Genomic DNA, 20604 nt, shown 5'->3' on the forward strand with positions numbered 1-20604 from the left:
TTATTTGGTTTAAGAAACTCAGTCTTGGTTGAGCATGGTGGCTTATGCCTATAATCTCAGCATTTTAGGAGGCTGAGAGGGGTATATTACTTGAGTCAAGCAGTTTGAGATCAGCCTGGGCAACATATTAAGACCCTGTCTCTACCAAAGAAACAGAGTGAATTTGTGGAAGACAATTTTTACACAGACTGGGGGTGGAGGGAATGATTTCAGGATGATTCAAGTGTATTACATATATTGTGCACATTATTTCTATTATTATTACATTATAATATATAATGAAATAATTATACAACTCACTATAACATAGAATCAGTGGCATCTCTGAGCTTGTTTTCCTGCATCAAGGCTGTCCAAGTGGGGTGACGGGAGACAGTGACAGATCATCAGCCATTAGATTCTCATAAAGAGCGTGCAACCTAGATCCCTCATATGCACAGTTCACAACAGGGTTCGTGCTTCTATGAGAATCTAATGCTCCTGCTGATCTGACAGGACATGGAGCTCAGGTGGTCATGTGAGTGATAGGAGGGGCTATAAATACAGATGAAGTTTCCCCTCACTCGCCTGCTGCTCACCTCTGGCTCTGTGGCCCTATAGTTGGAGACCCCTGCTTGAGTGCATTCAAAGGGATCCATCCCATGCCATTCTTCAGAGTCATCTTTACTGCCATCATGGTCAAATGTAGCATCCCTAAGCTCACACGGCATATGCCTCAGCTGGCATTTCATCACAATCAACAGTAAGTGGTAGCTTGAGTCATTGTGAGGTCAGTTCCTGGAAATCACCAGCATCCCATGTCCCACTGGCAAGGAGCTCAGCACTGCTCCTGGGATAACCAAACCCATGCCCAAATCCCATCTGTGTGGGTCTATCTCCTGGTATCCTTCCTAGCATCAATTCTGTATTTGTAGGAGTCCAATCAGGAGACATAAACCACTCAAGAGTTTAAACTAGAATGGGCACAGTGGTTCAAACCTGTAATCCTAGCACTTTGGGAGGCCAAGGCGGGTGGATCGTTTTGAGCTCAGGAGTTTGAGACCAAACTGGGAAACAGGACAAAACCCCGTCTCTACAAAAAACACAAAAATTAGGCGGGTGTGGTGGTACATACCTGTAATACTACTTGTAAAGCTACTTGGTAGGCTGAGGCAGAAGAATTGCTTTAGCCTGGCAAGTGAAGGTTGAAGTGAGCAGAGATTGTGCCACTGGACTCCAGCCTGGGTGACAGAGTAAAATCCAGTATCAAAAAATAAAAGAAAAAAAATACATGTAAATTTAATATAAAAAGTATTAAATTTTGGCTGGGCGCAGTGGCTCACGCCTATAATCCCACGACTTTCGGAGGCCGAGGCAGGCAGATCACCGGAGGTCAGGAGTTAGAGACTTGACCAACATGGAGAAACCCCGTCTCTACTAAAAATACAAAATTAGCTGGGTGTGGTGGAGCATGCCTGTGATTCCAGCTACTTGGGAGGCTGAGGCAGGAGAATTGCTTGAACCTCGGAGACGGAGGTTGTGGTGAGCTGAGATTGTGCCATCGCACTCCAGCCTGGGCAACAAGAGCAAAACTCCATCTCAAAAAAAAAAAAAAAAAAGAGGTATTAATTTTAACAGAGGATCAGCATAATGAGGGACACTCTAGCACAAAGTAAACACAAAGTAAATCCAGAACTAGCAGAGGCCAGGCATGGTGGCTCAAGCTTGTAATCCCAGTAATTTGGGAAGCCTAGGCAGGAGGATCGCTTGAGGCCAGGAGTTGGAGACCAGCCTGGGCAACGTAGTGAGACCCTGTGTCTACTAAACAAAAGAAAAAAATCAGCCAGGTGTGGTGGTGGTGCACACCTGTAGTTCCAGCTACTTGGAGTCTGGGGTGGGAGGACCCCTTGAGCCTGGGAAGTCTAGGCTACAGTGAGCCAAGATCATGCCACTGCACTCCTGGGCAATAGTGAGACCCTGTCTTAGAAAGAAAAAGAAAAGAAAAGAAAGTGATAATCCCCCTATGGGAATCTCCTCTTCTCCTGCCTTCTCTGGAATCTCACTTGTCAGTTCTTCCTCCCACTTCCCCGTATCATTAACCTATCCTCCGCTTTTAGCTCCTTCCCACCATCATTTAAACTAATCAAACTTCTTATATTTTAAAAAACTCTCCTTAAACTCAGTGTTTCCCCTGCTTCAGGTCTCCAGTACACCCACTGAGCCATCTGCTTTCCCTGATGCCTTCTCTACACAGCAGCCTGGACCACATCTCTAATCCATGAATCTCATCATGTTACTCTTCCCCCATTTACATCACTTCTCCTTGCCTCGGGGATTAAGTCCAAACTCCTTAACAGCCCCTGCTCTGCCTTGCATTCCAAGGCAGACTCACTGCTCTTGCCCCTCTCCATTTTACCTGCTGTGGAGTCCAACTGAGCCTCATCTGCCCCCTGAATGCCCACTCTCACTCCTCTGGGAGCCTCTGAAGTGGGTGATGCCCTCTGCTTAGAATACGCTTCCCCTTAAACCTCTACTCTCTTCCTGGGTAGCTTCAGCTCCTCTGTCACTTCTCTGCTTTGGCATCATCTCCTCCTGGAAGCCTTCCTTGACTCCCCAGATTCTCAGGAGCATGGGAGGTGAGGTGCTCCTCCCATATATGAATGGAGATTAGGGAGTATGTGTTATTCATGTTTAATTCACCAGTGCTTAGCTTAGTACCTGGCATAAAATAGTCACTGTGGTGGCCAAGGTAACAACATCCCCTCCACCCCCCAGCAATAGCTCATGTCCTATGTTACACTGCACAAATACATAGGAAGGGGAATTAAGAGTGCAGATGGAATTAATGTTGCTAATCAGCTGACCTTAAAACAAGATTATCTGGCAGTATCTGGGTGAGCCCATGTAATTACAAGTGTTCCTTAAATGTGGAAAAGGGAGGTAGAAGGTTAAGAACCAGAGATAGTGGGCACAATGGCTCATGCCTGTATTACCAATACTTTGGGAGGCCAAGATAGGAAAATCCCTTGAGTCCAGGAGTTCAAGGCCAGCCCTGACAACATAGTGAGGCCTCATCTCTACAAAAAGCCCCAAAATTCCCCAAGTGTCATGGTGCTTACCTGTAGTCCCAGCTACTGGGAAGGATGAGGTGGAAGGATCACTTGAGCCTGGGAGTTTGAGGCTACAATGAGCCATGATAGGACAACTGAACTCCATCCTGAGTGACAGAGCAAGGTTCTGCTTCTAAAGAAAAAAAGGACACTGGAATCAGAGTCCCCTCCATCCTAAGGTGCCTACAAGGCATCTCTCTCTGCAAACAAGTAAACATCATCCTCCAACTCCTCACAGAGTGGAGCAGCAGGAAAACTCCCTCACCTCATTGCTGTGTGGCTTGGGAGGCCTGACAGCTCAATAACCAGCTCCTTGCTGATGAAGCAATTGGGAAATGGCTCGAGTTGAGCTAAGGAGAATTTGGATCCTTGTTTTGGTTCTCAATAGGCAGGGTAGGGGCCAGGCATGGTGGCTCATACGTGTAATCCTTGCACTTTGGGAGGCCAAGGTGAGAGGATCGCTTGAGGCCAGGAACTCAAGACCAGCTTGGACAACACAGCAAGACCCGGGTGGCATGCACCTGTGGTCCCCACTACTTGGTAGAATGAGGTAGAAGGGTTGATTACTTGATCCCAGGAGTTTCAGGCTTCAGTGAGCCATAATGGCTCACCACTGCACTCCAGAATGCATTGTTCCATAATGGGCACCGCTGCACTCCAGCCTGGGTGACAGAGCCAGACGATGTCTCAAAAAGTGACGAGAGAGAGAGAGAGAGAGACTATAGGCAGCCACCACCACATCTGGCTAATTTTTAAATATTCTGTAGAGACGAGGTCTTGCTAGGTTGCCCAGGCTGGTCTAAAACTCCTGGCATCAGGCCAGGCGCAGTGGCACATGCCTGCAATCCCAGCACTTTGGGAGGCCAAGGCAGGCAAATCACCTGAGGTCAGGAGTTCAAGATCAGCCTGGCCAACACGGCGAAACCCCATCTCTACTAAAAATACAAAAATTGGCCAGGCAGTAGTGGCATGTGCCTGTAATCCCAGGTACTCAGGAGGCTGAGGCAGGAGAATCACTTGAACCTGGGAGGCGGAGGTTGCAGTGAGCCAAGATCGTGCCACTGCATGCACTCTACCCTGGGTGACAAAGCGAGACTCTGTCTCAAAACAAACAAACAAACACAAACAAACAAACAAACAAACAAACAAAAACCTCCTGGCATCAAGAGATCTTCCTGTCTCAGACTCCCAGTGCCCTGGGTTTATATTTTTTGTTCAGTATAACTGAAGATACTTGTTCTTATATGGCTTTAAGATGTAAAGAAAAAAAAAAAAACAGATAATAACAAATGTTGGTGAAGGCTGGGCATGGTAGCTCAGCCTGTAATTCCAGAACTTTGGGAGGCTGAGGTGGGCAGATCACTCGAGGCCAGGAGTAAGAGACTAGCCTGAGCAACATGGTAAAACCCCATCACTACAAAAAAATATAAAAATTAGTCAGGCATGGTGGCATGCACCTGTAATTTTCAGCTACTCAGGAGGCTGAGATGAGAAAATCACTTGTGCCTGGGAGATCAAGGTTGCAGTGAACTGTGATGGCATCACTGTGCTGCAGCCAGAGAGACAGAACAAGCCCCTGTCTAGAAAAAAACAAAAATGTCAGTGAAGATGTGGAGGAATTGGAACTCACATACATTACTGGTGGGAACATAAAATCGTGTAACCACTTTGGGTATTTCTTTTCGTGTCATTTTAATTGGATTTTTTAAAAAAATCAAGACAGGGTCTCACTATCTTGCCCAGGCTGATCTTGAACTTGTGGGCTCAAGTCATCCTCCCAGCTGAGCCTCCTGAGTAGCTGGGACTACGGGTGTGAGCCATTGCACCCAACTGGTGTAGCCACTTTAGAAAACAAACTGTAAGTTTCTCAAAAGGCTAAATATACAGTCATCATATAATATCACAATTTCACTCCTAGGCATATATCCCAGAGAAATAAAAATGTATGTTTGCACAAAAACTTATACAGCAATCTTCACAGCACCATTATTCATAACGGCCAATACACGGAAACAACCCAAATGTCCACCAACTGATGAACAGATAAACAAAATGCAGTGTGTCTCTAGCACGGAATATTATTCAGTCATAGAAGGAATGAAATATTGATACACACTATGACATAAAGGAACTTTGAAAACACTGTGCTAAGAGGGAAAAAAGCCACAAAAGATCACATATTGTACCATTCTATTTGTCCAGATTAGGAAATTCTACAGTGACAAAAAATGAATCAATGGTTGCCTAAGGCTGGGGGCCAAGGCAGGTGGGGGGAGTAGGAGGTAGTGGCTAAGGGGTACGGATTTCTCTATAGCGTAATGAAAGGTTCTAAAAGTGACTGTGGTGATCGATGCACAGCTCTGGGAATACTCTAAAACCTACTGAATTGTAGATTTCAATAAATAAATAAATTGAAGGGTATGTGAATCATATTTTAATAAAGCTATTATTTAAAATAATAAGTGGCTGGGCACAGGTGGTCATACCTGCCTGTAATCCCAGCACTCTGGGAGGCTGAGGCAGGAGTTTGAGCCTAGTCTGAGAAACCTAGCAAGATCCCATCTCTATGATAAAAAATAAAAAAATTAGCTGGGCATGGTGGCACACGTCTGTAGTCCCAGCTACTTGGGAGACTGAGGATTGCTTAAGCCCAGGAGTTTCAGGCTACAGTGAACCATGATCATGTCACTGTACTGCAGCCTGGGCGACAGACCAAGACCCTGTCTCCAAAAAGGAAAGAAAAGAAATACAAGTTTTTTTGTTTTGTTTTGTTTTTTGAGATGGAGTCTTGCTCTGTCGCCCAGGCTGGAGTGCAGTGGTGCAATTTCGACTCACTGTAAGCTCCACCTCCTGGGTTCACGCCATTCTCCTGCCTCAGCCTCCCAAGTAGCTGGGACTGCAAGTGCCTGCCACCATGCTCGACCAATTTTTTGTATTTTTAGTAGAGACGGGGTTTCACCGTGTTAGCCAGGATGGTCTTGATCTCCTGACCTTGTGATCCACCCGCCTTGGCCTCCCAAAGTGCTGGGATTACAGGCGTGAGCCACTGTGCCAGCAGAAATACAAGTTTTTATCACTTTGTGAGTATGGCCAAGTTTGAGGAGAAATAGACAAGAAAAAAAGAGCACTGAACAATGAGAGTAAGTGGCTGGTTAGGCCCAGTTGCTAGCTAAGTGGCTTCTGAAAAATTCATTAGTAAAGTTACAGCTCTAGGGACAGTCATGCAAAGAATGAATGCTAAATACATTATAAATGCCGATGGTCTTTCCTTACATGCCTTCTAGTGAAAAATTCCTAAATGCCTAAATAGCAAGTCTGCAATGATAGCAGCTGTTTATTAAAGACTACAAAAAAGAAATGGAGGCTGGGCATGGTGGCTCATGCCTGTAATCCCTGAACTTTGGGAGGCTGAGGCTGGCAGATCACGTGAGGTCAGGAGTTCGAGACCAGCCTGGCCAACATGGTGAAACCCCATCTGTACTAAAAATACAAAAATTAGATGGGTGTGGTGGCAGGCGCCTTAATCCCAGCTACTCAGGAGGCTGAGGCATGAGAATTGCCTGAACCCAGAAGGCGGAGGTTGCAGTGAGGCAAAATCGCGCCATTGCACTCCAGCCTGGGCGACAAAAGCAAGACACTGTCTTTTTTTTTTTTTTTTTTAAAAAGCATATTTTTCAAGAATGACATAGTGTTTCATGATAAAGAAGCCTTAATTTTGCATTTGGTCAAGTATTGATTCGATTTAGCAAATATGACAACAGACTTGGATAAAGTGCGAAAAACACAATTTCATTTTCTTCTTAATCAAAACTGATTAGATAGTCTAATATCAATTCTGATCTTATTGAAAACTGATAAGGTAAAAAAATTAGGGAATGATGGAGCCAATAAGATGTTGCAACCTGTTCCAAGGAGAATTCCAAAACCCACACATATCTGAGACCATTAAGTATGATGAAATATATTTGATTACTATATTTAAAAACAAACTGATTATATAGCCAACAAGTGGGCAGGGGTCTCCTCATCCACAGCCACACAAACCCCGTCATGCGGCTATGTGGTTGCAAGGCCTGCATAGCCTAGAAGGGACTGGTCTGACTTGAAATTTCACTTCATTCGTATTTGTATTTTGAGACAGGATCCTGCTCTGTCACCCAGGCTGGAGTGCAGTGGTATAATCATAGCTCACTGCAGCTTTGACCAACTAGGCTCAAGAGATCATCCTGCCTCAGCTGCACCAGTACCTGGGAATATAGGCAGTTATCACCATATCAGGCTTTTTTTTTTTTTTTTTTTTTTTTAAATTTTTATAGAGAGAGAAGTCTTGCTATGAGCTGGCCTCAAACTCCTAGCCTCAAGACATCTGCCCACCTCAGCCTCCTGAGTAACTGGGGCCATAGGTACACACCACCATGCTCAGCTATATTTATTTTATTTTATTAAATTTATTTTTTTCATTTTTGTAGAGAGGAGGTCTTGCTATGTTGCAAGGCTGTCCTCGAACTCATGGCCTTAAAATATACACCCATCTCTGCCTCTCAAACTGTTGGAACTATAGGTGTGAGCCACTGCACCTGGCCTGACTTGAGATTTCTTTAATCTAGCATCCTTTACTTGGTAGGATTGGGAAAGGCAGCAGTGTTTTAAAAAATTACTTAATAATTCAATTAGAACAAAACTCAACCTTGACTCCTGCCTTCTCTCACAGCTCACATCCAGTCTGTCAGGAAATCCTATTGACTGACTTCATCTTCCACCTGGATACTGCCACACTTTAGCCCCCCTGCTTCACCCAAATCTTCCCACAGTCTTTCTCAACTCAGCAGCCAGGGCGGTGCTTTTATATCAGGAAAAAGATCACGTTGCTTCTCTGCTGAGAACTCCGCCCCACCCTACCCCCCACCTCCACGGTTCCCATTTCAGTCAGAGTAAAAGCCAAAGCCCCAGCAATAGCCTCCAGGGCTTACATGATCTGCACTGATCCCAGCCCAGCACCTCCCTGGCCTCCTTGCCTTCTTCACTCCCTCTATCTCTTTGCCCCTCTGGCCTCCTTCCAGAGCCTCAGACACACCAGGGAGTTTCCTCCTAATGCCTTTATCCTGTTGACTCAGCCTACAGTGCTCTTCTCTCAGCACCTTGGCCAGCTCCATCACCTGCTTCAAACTTTTGCTCAATTTTCACTCATGAGGCCAATCCTGACCATTCTACTTAACATTGCCATCTGTCCCCATTCCCACCATGCTCCTTTCTCTTTTTCTTTTTCTTTCTCTTTCCCTCCTTTCCTTCCTTCCTTCCTTCCTTCCTTCCCTCCCTCCCTCCCTCCCTCCTTCCTTCCTTCCTTTCCTTCTTTCCTTCTTTCTTTCTTTTCTGACAGGGTCTTGCTCTATTGCCCAGGCTGAAGTATAGTGGTGCAATCACAGCTCACAGCAACCTCAACCCCTTAGGCTTAAACAATCCTCCAGGCTCAGTCACCCTAGTAGCTGAGACTATAGGTGCATGCCACAACACCTGGCTAATTTTTTTTTTTTTTTTTTTTTTGAGACAGAGTCTTACTCTTTCGCCTAGGCTGGAGTGCAATGGCGTGATCTTGGCTCACTGCAACCTCTGCCTCCCGGATTCAAGTGATTCTCTGCCTCAGCCTCCCGCGTAGCTGGGATTACAGGTGCCCACCACCACACCCGGCTAATTTTTGTATTTTTAGTAGAGACGCAGTGTCACCATCTTTGCTAGGGTGGTCTTGAACTCCTGACCTCGTGATCCACTCCTCCCCTTGGCCTCCCAAAGTGCTGGCATTACAGGCATGAACCACTGCACCTGGCCTTTTCTTTAAAATTTTTGTAGACATGAGGTCTCACTATGTTGCCCAGGCTGGTCTTAACTTAAGCTCCCGGGCTTGAGCAATCTTCCCACCTCAGCCTCCCAAAGTGCTGGGATTATAGGCATGAGCAACTGCCACTGGCTTCATGTTCATTTCTTCTTGCTGTTGCAACAAACTACCCTATGTTTAGTGGCTTAAAACACCACAAATCCACCATCTTACAGTTCTGGGGGCCAGAAGCCCAACTAGGTCTATTAAGGCTAAAGACAAGGCATCAGAGGGGCTGCCTCTTCCAGTTTCTAGAAGCCACCCCCATTCCTTGACTCACCTTGAAGATGGCCCCTGACTCCATCTTCAAAGCCAGAAGTGCAGCATCTTCAAATCTCCCTCTCTGACCTCTTCCTCCATCACTACATCTTCTTTTCTAATTCTGACTCTCCCACCTTCTTTCTCTTATAAAGATCCTTGTGATTGGTGGGCATGCTGGCTCCCACCTGTAATCCCAACACTTTCGGAGACCAAAGATGAAGGAATGCTTGAGACCAAGAGTTCAAGATCAGCCTGGGCAACATAGCAAGACCCTGTCTTTACAAAATTAAAATTAAAATCAGCTGTGCATGGTGATGCATGCCTGTAGTCCCAGTTACTGGAGAGGCTAAGGTGGGAGGATTGCTTTAGCCTAGGAGGTCAAGGCTGCAGTGAGCTATGATCACATCACTGTACTCCAGCCTGGGTGGGAGAGTGAGACTCTGTCTCAAATATAAGAAAAGAAACATATATTTGGTTTTTGCCCTGGTTCCTGGCAAAAAGCTTCTAAAGCTCTTATAAAGTCCTTAGTGACAGAGGTAATAGGAGTATCTTCTGTTTTAATTTTTGGTCTTAGTCCCAGGTTCCTGACACAAGGGCCTCTAAGATCTTTCAGATCTGCAGCATGGTAAGAAAGCATGTGGGATGCTGTTGAAATGCCTAGGTGGCTGGAAGCTCCTAGACTGCTTCAGAAGGGCTGGTTACCAGAGGAATCAACCACATTTTTTTTTTTTTTAAACAGAGTTTGGCTCTCGTAGCCCAGGCTGGAGTGTAATGGGACAATCTCGGTTCACTACAACCTCTGCCTCCCAGGTTCAAGTGATTCTCCTGCCTCAGCCTCCTGAGTAGCTGGGATTACAGGAATATGCCACCATGCCTAGCTAATTTTTGTTTTTTTTTTTTGAGACGGAGTCTTGCTCTGTCACCCAGGCTGCAGTGCAGTGGCCAGATCTCAGCTCACTGCAAGCTCCTCCTCTCAGGTTCACGTCATTCTCCTGCCTCAGCCTCCCGAGTAGCTGGGACTACAGGCGCCTGCCACCTCGCCCGGCTAGTTTTTTATATTTTTTAGTAGAGATAGGGTTTCACCGTGTTAGCCAGGATGGTCTCGATCTCCTGACTTCGTGATCTGCCCGTCTTGGCCTCCCAAAGTGCTGGGATTACAGGCGTGACCCACTGCGCCTGGCCTAATTTTTGAGGCCTAATAATTGAGCCACTGCGCCTGGCCTAATTTTTGTATTTTTAGTAGAGACGGGATTTCATCATGTTGGTCAGGCTGGTCTTAAACTCCTGACTTCAGGTAATCTGCCCACCTTGGCCTCCCAAAGTGCTGGGATTACAGGCGTGACCCACTGTGCCCGACCCCAACCACATTTTTTTGAGGCTTGGAAATTTCAGTCTCACCCACTGAACTCCAGGAGGCAAAAGGGGCTGGAGATTGACTTAACCACCAATGGCCAATGATTTTATCAATCATGCTTCCATAAAAACCCTGAACAACAGGGTTTGGAGAGCTTCCATGTTGCTGCACACAAGGAGGTTCTGGGAGGGTAGTGTGCCCAAGAGACGGCATGGAAGCTCTGTGGCCCTCCCCACTTGCCTTGCTCTGTGCATCTCTTTCATTGGCTGTTCCTGAGATGCAGCCTTTACATTGAGCCAGTAATAGAAAATAAACTGGCCAGATGTGGTGTCTCATGCCTGTAATCCCAGCACTTTCAGAGGCAGAGGTGGGGGAATCACTTGAGCCCAGGAATTTAAGAACAGCCTGGGCAATGTAACAAGACTCCATCTATACAAAAAAATAAAATAAATTAGTCAGATGTGGTGGTGGGAAACCTGTAATTCCAGCTACTTGAGAGGCTGAAGCAGGAGAATCACTTGAGCCCTGGAGGTTGAGGCTTCAATGAGCTATGATTGCGTCACTGCACTCCAGCCTGGGCAATAGAACGAGACTCTGTCTCTTAAAACAAAAAAGAAAAACAAACTGTTTTTCTAAGCTCTGTGAGTTGTTCTAGCAAATAATTAAACCTAAGAAGAGGGTCATAGGAACCCCTGATTTCTAACTGGTTGGTCAAAATACAGGTGACAACTTAGGACTTGCAACTGGCATCTGAAGTGAAGGTGGTCTTGTGGGACTGAGCTCCTAATCTGTGGGGTCTCCACTAACTCCAGGTAGTGTCAGAATGGAATTGTGGGATATGCAGTTGGTATCCAGAGAGTTGGAGATTTGGTGTAGAAGCTCTGCACACACATTTGGTCAGAAGTGTATGAGTAGAAACATGGATTTTTCTCTCACCTGTCTACCTGCTTAACTGCATAGGAGAGACAATGCATGGTGCTCATGGAAAAAGCAAGCATTAAAGTCAAATAAGATCCAACACTGACTCAGTCTTAATATCCAGGTGAGCTTGGGCAAATCACTTATTATCCCCAATCTTCATCATTTTGTGTGTAAAATGGGGATAACTGTGGCACCTACCTGTGATTTTGCGAGAACTAATGAAATACTATGCTTGATGTTATTGTGATCATTATACCTATTCCAAACTATTTGACAAGGACAGTGATGCATGATAACATCAACAGATTAGAAATTGTAATTAATTCTCTCAGGCAAAATTCCATACAAGCAAATTACTGTGTCTCCAAAGCATTCCCACCACACTTAATTCACCATTCCCTGAACAAAATGTGCCATCTTCATTGTCCAGGTCTTTACAGTGCTGGTTTCCCTGCCTGGGCAGCTCACTCCATCCCATCCCAGCCCATTCCCCATCCCTCCGCCTCCCCCTTCCCTTCCCACTCTCATACAACTGTTCCTCATCTTTCAGGACCTGGCTTCAATGTCACCTTAACTGGAAGCTTCTCTCACCCTCCGGAAGAGCTTCCCATTGCACTTGATGCATGTACTGTTATTTGACCATTTTTGAGTCATAGTCCAAGTCTTTTCGTACCTGAATAAGATGTTGCCCAGTCAGTCTCTCTTCCTGGTCTCTGAAGTCTTTCACGGTAGATTCAGCTGGAAGTGACAAAAAGACATTTTTTTTTTTTTTTAAAAAGAGGGATGACACAGACAGACATCAGTACTTACTGGATTAAGAAAATGTGGCACATATACACCATGGAATATTATGCAGCCATAAAAAAGGACAAGTTTGCGTCCTTTGTAGGGACATGGATGCAGCTGGAAACCATCATTCTTAGCAAACTATCACAAGAACAGAAAACCAAATACTGCATGTTCTCACTCGTAGGTGGGAACTGAACAATGAGATCACTTGGACTCGGGAAGGGGAACATCACACATCGGGACCTATCATGGGGAGCGGGGAGGGGGGAGGGATTGCACTGGGAGTTATACCTGATATAAATGACGAATTGATGGGTGCTGACGAGTTGATGGGTGCAGCACACCAACATGGCACAAGTATACATATGTAACAAACCTGCACGTTATGCACATGTACCCTAGAACTTAAAGTATAATAATAAAAAAAAAAGTTTTAAATCGTATGTGAAAAGCAAACAAAATTCAAGGGCTTGTAGGAAAAACATAGGAGGGATGGTGTCACTGGGAATATGATAAAGGGTTAATTTTTATTTTATTTTATTTTTTGAGAAAGGGTCTTGCTCTGTCGCCTAGGCTGTACTGCAGTGGTGCGATCACAGCTCACTGCAGCCTTAACCTCCTGGGCTTGAGCAATCTTTCCATCTAATTTTTATTTTATTTAAGAAACGCAGTCTTACTCTGTTACCAAAGCTGGAGTGCAGTGGTGTGATCATAGCTTACAAATGCAGCCTCAACCTCCCAGGGTCAAGAGATCTTCCAGTTGCTCAGCCTCCCCTGTAGCTGGGACTACAGGTGTACACTACAATGTCAAGCTCATTTTTTTTTTTTTAATTTTTAGTAGAAGCAAAGTGTCGTTATGTTGACCAGATTGGTGGTAATCTCCTATCCTCAAGCAGTTCTCCCACCTCAGCCTTCCAAAGTGCTGCGATTACAGGTGTGAGCTGCCACACCTGGCTGAGGGGGTTAATTTTTAATTATATAAAGAGATCAAAGCAAACATTAGAATGAGCCTAAATGCCTACAGCAGCTGACTGATAAATTGTGATACATCCATATAATAAAATATTATGCAACCATGAAAAGGATTTAAAGCAATAGGTATTGGCATAGATGTCCACAAAATATGAAAATGTGAAGTGACGTCCAATTAGCCTGTATATATCTTGAATAATATGGCCCATTTTCACAATAACAATTATTTCCTGAGATAAAATTGTGGGTCTAAAGAGTAAAGGAAATTTTTCACTTCTTTATTTAAAAGTATTTACTATTTTTATAATTTAATGAGATTAAACAAATAGATCATCAAATTAGCAAAATACACATTAACTCTATAAATAAATGGAAAAGACACAGACAGCCCAGGCATGGTGGCTCACACTTACAATACTAGCACTTTGGGAGAGGGTGGTAGGAGGATTGTTTGAGGCCAGGAGTTCCAGACCAGCCTGGGAAACATAGCAAGACACTGTCTCCACTAAAAATAAAAAATAAAAATAGCCAGACATGGTGGTATGTGCCTGTAGTCCCAGCTACTGAGGTGGAAGGATCACTTGAGTCCAGGAGGTCAAGGCTGTGGTGAGTTGAGACTGTGCCTGGGCCACTACACTCAAGCCTGGAAGACAGCATGAGAGTCTCAAAAAAAAAAAAAAAAAAAAAAAAAAAAGACAATAAAGAAATAAAGCTAACAAGCTAACAAAAGAAAAGATATTAAAGTGTGACAAACAGGATGGGCACGGTGGCTCGTGCCTGTAATCCCAGCACTTTGGGAGGCTGAGGTGGGTGGATCATGAGTTCAGGAGTTCAAGACCAGCCTGATGAACATGGTGAAACCCCGTCTCTACTAAAAATGCAAAAATTAGCCAGGCATGGTGGCGTGCACCTGTAATCCCACTACTCAGGAGGCTGAGGTAGGAGAATCACTTGAACCTGGGAGGCGGAGGTTGCAGTGAGCCAAGACCGCGCCACTGCACTCCAGCCTGGTGACAGAGCAAGACTCTGTCTCAAAAAAAAAAAAAAAAAGTGACAAATGAAAATAATATGAGGTCTTTTATTTATTAAAAATAATTAAACAGAAAATAACTTGTTAAATTATAATACCCTGTGCTGGCAAAGGTGCAGTGAAATGGGCATTTTCTTATCCTATTAGTGATGTTTAAATTGTATATAAGCCTTCCAGGATAAAGCTTAGCAATTTTTTAAAAATAATACAGACAGTGACTCACTATACTGCCTCCTCCAACTCCTGGCCTCAAGCAATCCTCCCACCTCAACCTCCCAAAATGCTGGGATTATAGGCCGACAGCCACCATGACTGAAAGCTCAGCAATTTGCATCAAGTGTAATAACAATGCTCATGCCATGTGACTCACAGTAATCTCACTTCTGGAAATACCATCTTTGGATATAATTCAACCTAAACAAAAGCTCCCATGCACAAACACAGTGAAAATCTCGGAGTTATTTTTTTTTTCTCTTTTTAAAAAAAATACGGAATGCTTCACAATTTGCATGTCTTTCTTGCACAGAGGCCATGCCCATCTCTCTATTGTTCCAACTCTAGTATATGTGCTACCGAAGCAAGCATGAGTAATTTAAGATAGAGTGGTTATATGGAATAAGGAAGAGTTATGGGGAATTTAAAAAACTATGGTATTTATAGGCACCTAGTAACAGCTTAGTAAATATTAGCTGCTACTTTTATTATTTTTATGGTAATTTCACTCAATTAAAAATTGTCACTAAAAATTACCATTGTGATGGAACATATGTATCCTACAGTATAACTGTAAAAAACAGATATAATTTGTCCCTTGGTATATGGGGGAGAGTGGTTCCAGCTCCTCCATTTCTGTGTATACCAAATTCCACATATACTCAAGTTTTCGAGTCAGTCCTGAGGTATCGAGATATATATATATATATATATTTATATATATACGTGTGTGTGTGTGTGTATATATATATATATGAGATAATTAGTGAGGTGTGGTGACAAGCACCTGTAGTCCCAGCTACTTGTGAGGCCGAGTCAGGAGGACTGCTTGAGCCCAGGAGATTGAGGCTGCAGTGAGCCATAATTGCACCACTACACTCCATTCTGGGCAACAGAGTGAGACAGAAGGTTGACTGTTTAACAGAATTTTTCTGTTGACTTGAAAATATGGTCAGGACTGTGGCATATGAAAATTCTTCATAAGATAATTATCTAATCCAATTCATCCTGGAATTGGTAACAGAAAATGTTTTGGTGACTATTTATTCCTTCACTTGCTGTTATATAAACTATTGCCAGAGGGTACTTAACAACCAAAAGTGTCATCTCTGAGCTACTCACAGTGAAAGGTGATGTCTGGGGCCCAGGTGTATTGAGGTCCCCATGTCTGAGCTATGGGTGCTGAGTGGGACTTACTTGTCCATCCATTTTCTGTATTCTGGCACTGGGAAACTTGGGTTTATCCATCTTGATAAGAGGTCACTTAAATTCCACTTGGCAAGAACCACAAATGGAAGAAAGGCCATGAAATCACAGGCTTGCCCTTGTTCTCAAAGGCATCTTCAGCTTAGGTGGTTCTGTAAAAGAGGAATCACATTGTTGAAAAATCACCACAGGTCAGCTGAGGTGGTCCATACCTATAATCCCAGCCCATCAGGAGACTAAGGCAGGAGGATCCTGTGAGGCCAGGAGTTCAAGACCAGCCTGGGCAATACAGTGAAATCTCTACAAAAAATTAGAAAATGAGCTGGGTGCGGTGGCACATTCCTATAGTCCCAGCTACTCTGGAGGCTGAAGTGGGAGGATGAAAGTGGAAGCTGCAGAAGTGGAAGCTGCAGTGAGCTCTGATCTCACCACTGCACTCCAGCCTGGGTGACAGAGTGAGACCCTGTCTCAACATACACATACATACATACATACATACACACACACACACACATGGATGCACACAGCCACATGCAGACACACACACACCCCCTCATCTCAGTCTGTCTAGACTTGACTAAAGAGAAGGGTCTTCTGGTTACAGAAGAGGTATGCTCTTTTGTGGGACAGGGAGGGACCAGCAACCTTGTTCATGGTCTTTTCCTCATCCTCTGCTTAGTTTTCCAAGAACCCTCACAGTGGAAACAGAGTCCCTGGAAAAAGGACCAAAATCTTTAGACTACCAGGGAGAAATACGCCTCCTTTGTCAATTAATAAATAGAACACCTGCCTTAAAATCCAGGGAGTTCTGCTAGAATGAATCACTCCCTACGACCCTGACCTATGCAGGGAACATGAAAAACTGGAGTTTGGCTGGGCACGGTGGCTCACACCTGTAATCCCAGCACTTTGGGAGGCTGAGGCAGCGGACCACCTGAGGTCAGGAGTTCAAGACAAGCCTGGCCAACATGGTGAAACCCCGTCTCTACTAAAAATACAAAAATTAGCCGGGTGTGGTAGTGGATGTGTGTAATCCCAGCTACTCAGGAGGCAGAGGCAGGAAAATCACTTGAACCCAGGAGGCAGAGGTTGCAGTGAGCTGAGATCACACCACTGCACTCCAGCATAGGTTACAGAGCAAGACTCTGTCTTAAAACAAAAAACAAAAAAACAAAAAAACAACTGGAGTTTGGAGGCCTGTAATATTTTAAGCCACATTCCACATTGTAGAGACCTTACCAAAGTACGGCCTATCCACAAAGCACTGCCGAACACCAGCTGGCTGTCTCCATGGGGCACCGCCATATCTCTGGCTCTTGTTTCCCCAGGAGATGCTCTATTCCAGCCTTCTCTTACATTTTGTATTCTACACATTTCCTAGCGTAAGGCCTCAAAACATAGCAGGCTGCAGAGTCACTGCTGATCTACTGCATATCTGACTTCAGATTCCAGCAGGGCACTTTGTGTTTGAGAAATTAAAGAGGAGAGAATAGACCCAGACTGACACTGGTCAGCTTAGTGGTCCAAAGATATAAGCTGCTCAAATGGACTACAGTGCCTCTGATTTTCTGAGTCTGCCCTGCTCCTAGGGCTCCTTGGATGCAATTAATTTATCCTTGTTGAAGGATTTGCTAGAATATAAAATATAAATATAGAATATAGAATATAAAAAAAATTGGCCAGGCACGGTGGCTTACGCCTCTAATCCCAGCACTTGGGGGGCCGAGGCGGGTGGGTAATGAGGTCAGGAGTTCAAGACCAGCCCGGCCAACATGGAGAAACCCCGTCTCTACTAAAAATACAAAAATGAGCCTAGTGTGGAGGCACAGGCCCGTAGTCCCAGCTACTCAGGAGGCTGAGGCAGGAGAATTGCTTGAACCTGGGAGGTGGAGGTTGCAGTGAACCGAGACGGTGCCATTGTACTCCAGCCTGGGTGACAGAGCAAAACTCTGTCTCAAAAAAAAAAAAAAAAAAAAAAAGAAAAAGAAAAAGAAACAGAAAAGAGAATATAAAAAACTTAAAGAAGAAAAAATGTTAAAATAAAATTTTCTCCTAAAGAACACTCAAAAGCACGCTCCCACCAATGCTGGATCTATTTAGCTCTCTCTTGCTTTATTTTTCTGAGATAGGGTCTCATTCTATTACCCAGGCTGGAATGCAGTGGCAAGATCACGGCTCACTGCAGCTTTCAATTCCTGGACTCAAGCTATCCTCCCACTTCAGCCTCCTGAGTAGCTGGGATTATAGGTGCATGTCACCATGCCTGGCTAATTTTTAAATTTTTTGTAGAGAGGGGGTTCTCACTATGTGGCCCAGGCTGGTCTTGAACTCCTGGGTCAAACTAATCCTCCCACCTTGGCCTCCCAAAATGCTGGGATTATAGGCTTTAGCCACTGTGCCCAGTCTATTTATCTTTCTATAACTCATATATTAAATCTTCCTCCTTAAATTGCCTCCTACCCACCCATCTGTAGGGATAGCAAACACAGGTTTCAGTGAGTCAGGCAACCTACATGAAGGAAGGAGGCCCGAGTAACGTGGGAGAGTGGGAGACCGGGGGAAACTGTAGCAAACTGCAAGGTACTCAATTCAACAGTTCTTCAACACTGTGATGGTCAAACCAAACACAGAAACAGCAAGTCCAGTTTAGTCACCAGCAGGCAACGTGGGATATTTCATCTACATGCTACAGGGCAAAATGCTTAGGATGAATGACCTGGTCTCCACCAACCTGCTCTTCAAGTCCAGCCGCTCCTGCCCAAGTCCCTACACTCTACTGACATGACCCACATTCTCAGGTCTCCTGACATCTTTTCTTGTTCACTTTTTTCCCCCAACAAATATTGCTGCTTTTTAAATTTTTATTATTATTATTATTATTTTTACTTCTTTTGAGACAGAGTCCCCCTCTGTCACACAGGCTGAAGTACAGTGGGGTGATTATGGCTCACTGCAGCTTCCATCTTCTGGGCTCAAGTGATCTTCCCACCTCAGCCTCCCAAGCAGTTGGGATTACAGGCATGTACCACCACACCCGGCTAAGTATATTATTTTTTCTTCTTTTTTTTTTTTTGTTGAGATGAAGTCTCACCCTGTCACCCAGGCTGGAGTGCAGATCTTGGCTTACTGCAACCTCCAACTCCCAGGTTCAAGCAATTCTCCTGCCTCAGCCTCCCAGGTAACTGGGATTACAGGTGTGTGCCACCATGCCTGGCTAATTTTTGTATTTTTAGTAGAGACGGGGTTTCACCATGTTGGCCAGGCTGGTCTTGAGCTCCTGACCTCAGGTAATCTGCCCACCTCAGTCTCCCAAAGTGCTGGGATTACAGGCATGAGCCACTGCACCCAACCAGTGTATTATTTTTTTCTAGGGACAGGGTCTCACTATGTTGCCCAGGTTGGCCTTCAACTCCTGGGTACAAGCAATCCCCTGGCCCTCTCCTCCCAAAGAGCTGGAATTACAGGCTTGAGCCAACACATCAGGCTCTAACAAATATTTCTTGAGCACCTACTGCACACCAGGCACTATAATAAGTGCCCAGGAAATAGCAGTGAACAAGGTATAAGAGTTTCTGCCCTCTACAGAGCTTATAGGGTAGCAGGAAATTGACAGAGTTTGAATGCTTGTCTCCTCCAAATCTCATATTGAAATTAAATCCCTAATGTTGGAGGTGTTGCCTGGTGGGAGTGTGTGGGTCATGGGGGCAGATCCCTCATGAATGGCTTGGTGCCCTGCCCATGGTAATGAGTGAGTTCTCCCTCTACTAGTTCACGTGACAGCCGATTGTTTAAAGAGCCTGGCACCTCCTCCCCTCTCCCTTGCTTCATCTTCTCACCAAGTGACGTGCCAGGTCCTCCTTCACCTTCTACCATGAGTGGAAGACTCCTGAGGTCCTCACCAGCAGATGCTGAAACTATGCTTTTTTTTTTTTCTGAGACAGGATCTCACTCTGACACTCAGGCTAGAGAGCAGTGGTGTAATTATGGCTCACTGCAACCCTGACCTCCTGGGCTAAAGAGATCTTTCTACCTTGGCCTCCCAAGTAGCTGGGACCACAGGCATGCATCAGTGCACCATCATGCTTGGGTGATTTGCTTTTTATTTTTAGTAGAGATAACATCTCACCATGTTTCCCAGGCTGGTTTCAAACTTCTGGGCTCGAGCAATCCTCCTGCCTCAGTGTCCCAAAGTGCTGGGATTACAGGTGCAGGCCACTGTGCCCAGCCTGGCACCATGTTACTTGTATAGTCTGCAGAACTGTGAGCCAAATAAACTGTTTTTCTTTATAAACTACCCAGCCTCAGGTGTTTCCTTATAGCAATGCAAAATGGACTAATATAGGAATCATATGCCAGCACTTACCAGACTGTGATGAGCACAATGACAGAAGTACAGAGTGGGACTGAAATGTTCCCCAGGGGTTTCTTGTTGCATCATAGAGGATGGGGTGAGACATCTCGGTTAAGGCTAAAGATGAGTAAAGATGAGAGTGAAAGAGTGATGACGGGGGTAGCGAGAGGGTTTCCTGAAGAAGGACCAGTAAAGTCCCTCAAGGAAACTGTGAGGTCACTTCCTGGAAATCACCAGTATACCATTTCCCATTGGCAAGGAGCTTAGCACGGTCCCTTGGATAACCAAACCTATGCCCAAATCCCACCTGTGTGAGTCTATCTCCTGGGACCCTTCTTAGCATATTAGAGTTCAATCAGGAGACATAAACCACTCAAAAGTTTAAAGTGGTAAAATTTAATACAGAGAATTATTCATTATAACAGGGCAAAGCATAATAAGAGATTGGCTACCGAAAAGTAAAAAGAACTCTAGAGAACATAGGACTATCAGAGGCCAAGCATGGTGGCTCATGCTTATAATTCCAGCAATATGAAAACCCAAGACAGG

General features: G+C 44.8%; 1 protein-coding gene and 1 non-coding gene across 5 annotated transcripts in view; both read right to left on the reverse strand.

The window, feature by feature from the left end:
• LOC111530453 (putative uncharacterized protein FLJ44672) overlaps positions 1-20604 on the reverse strand; it is a 73353-nt gene that overhangs the window by 14403 nt on the left and 38346 nt on the right. For 2 of the 4 annotated variants that reach the window (XM_026446732.2, XM_023197666.2), the window contains 2 exons: positions 15696-15856; positions 12168-12232 (listed from right to left, as the gene is read on the reverse strand). The gene's annotated coding sequence lies outside the window, so the exon portion shown is untranslated. Of the gene's footprint in view, positions 1-3164; positions 3223-12167; positions 12233-15695; positions 15857-20067; positions 20173-20604 lie in introns of those variants that run through there. The other 2 variants (XM_023197663.2, XR_002727810.1) reach the window with 2 other exon arrangements.
• LOC111530468 lies at positions 14768-14870 on the reverse strand. Its single transcript, XR_002727824.1, has one exon. It is a non-coding gene; the product is annotated as a U6 spliceosomal RNA (small nuclear RNA).

This window comes from Piliocolobus tephrosceles, unplaced genomic scaffold (assembly GCF_002776525.5).
Source record: "Piliocolobus tephrosceles isolate RC106 unplaced genomic scaffold, ASM277652v3 unscaffolded_76, whole genome shotgun sequence".
NCBI classification, from domain to species: Eukaryota; Metazoa; Chordata; class Mammalia; order Primates; family Cercopithecidae; genus Piliocolobus; species Piliocolobus tephrosceles.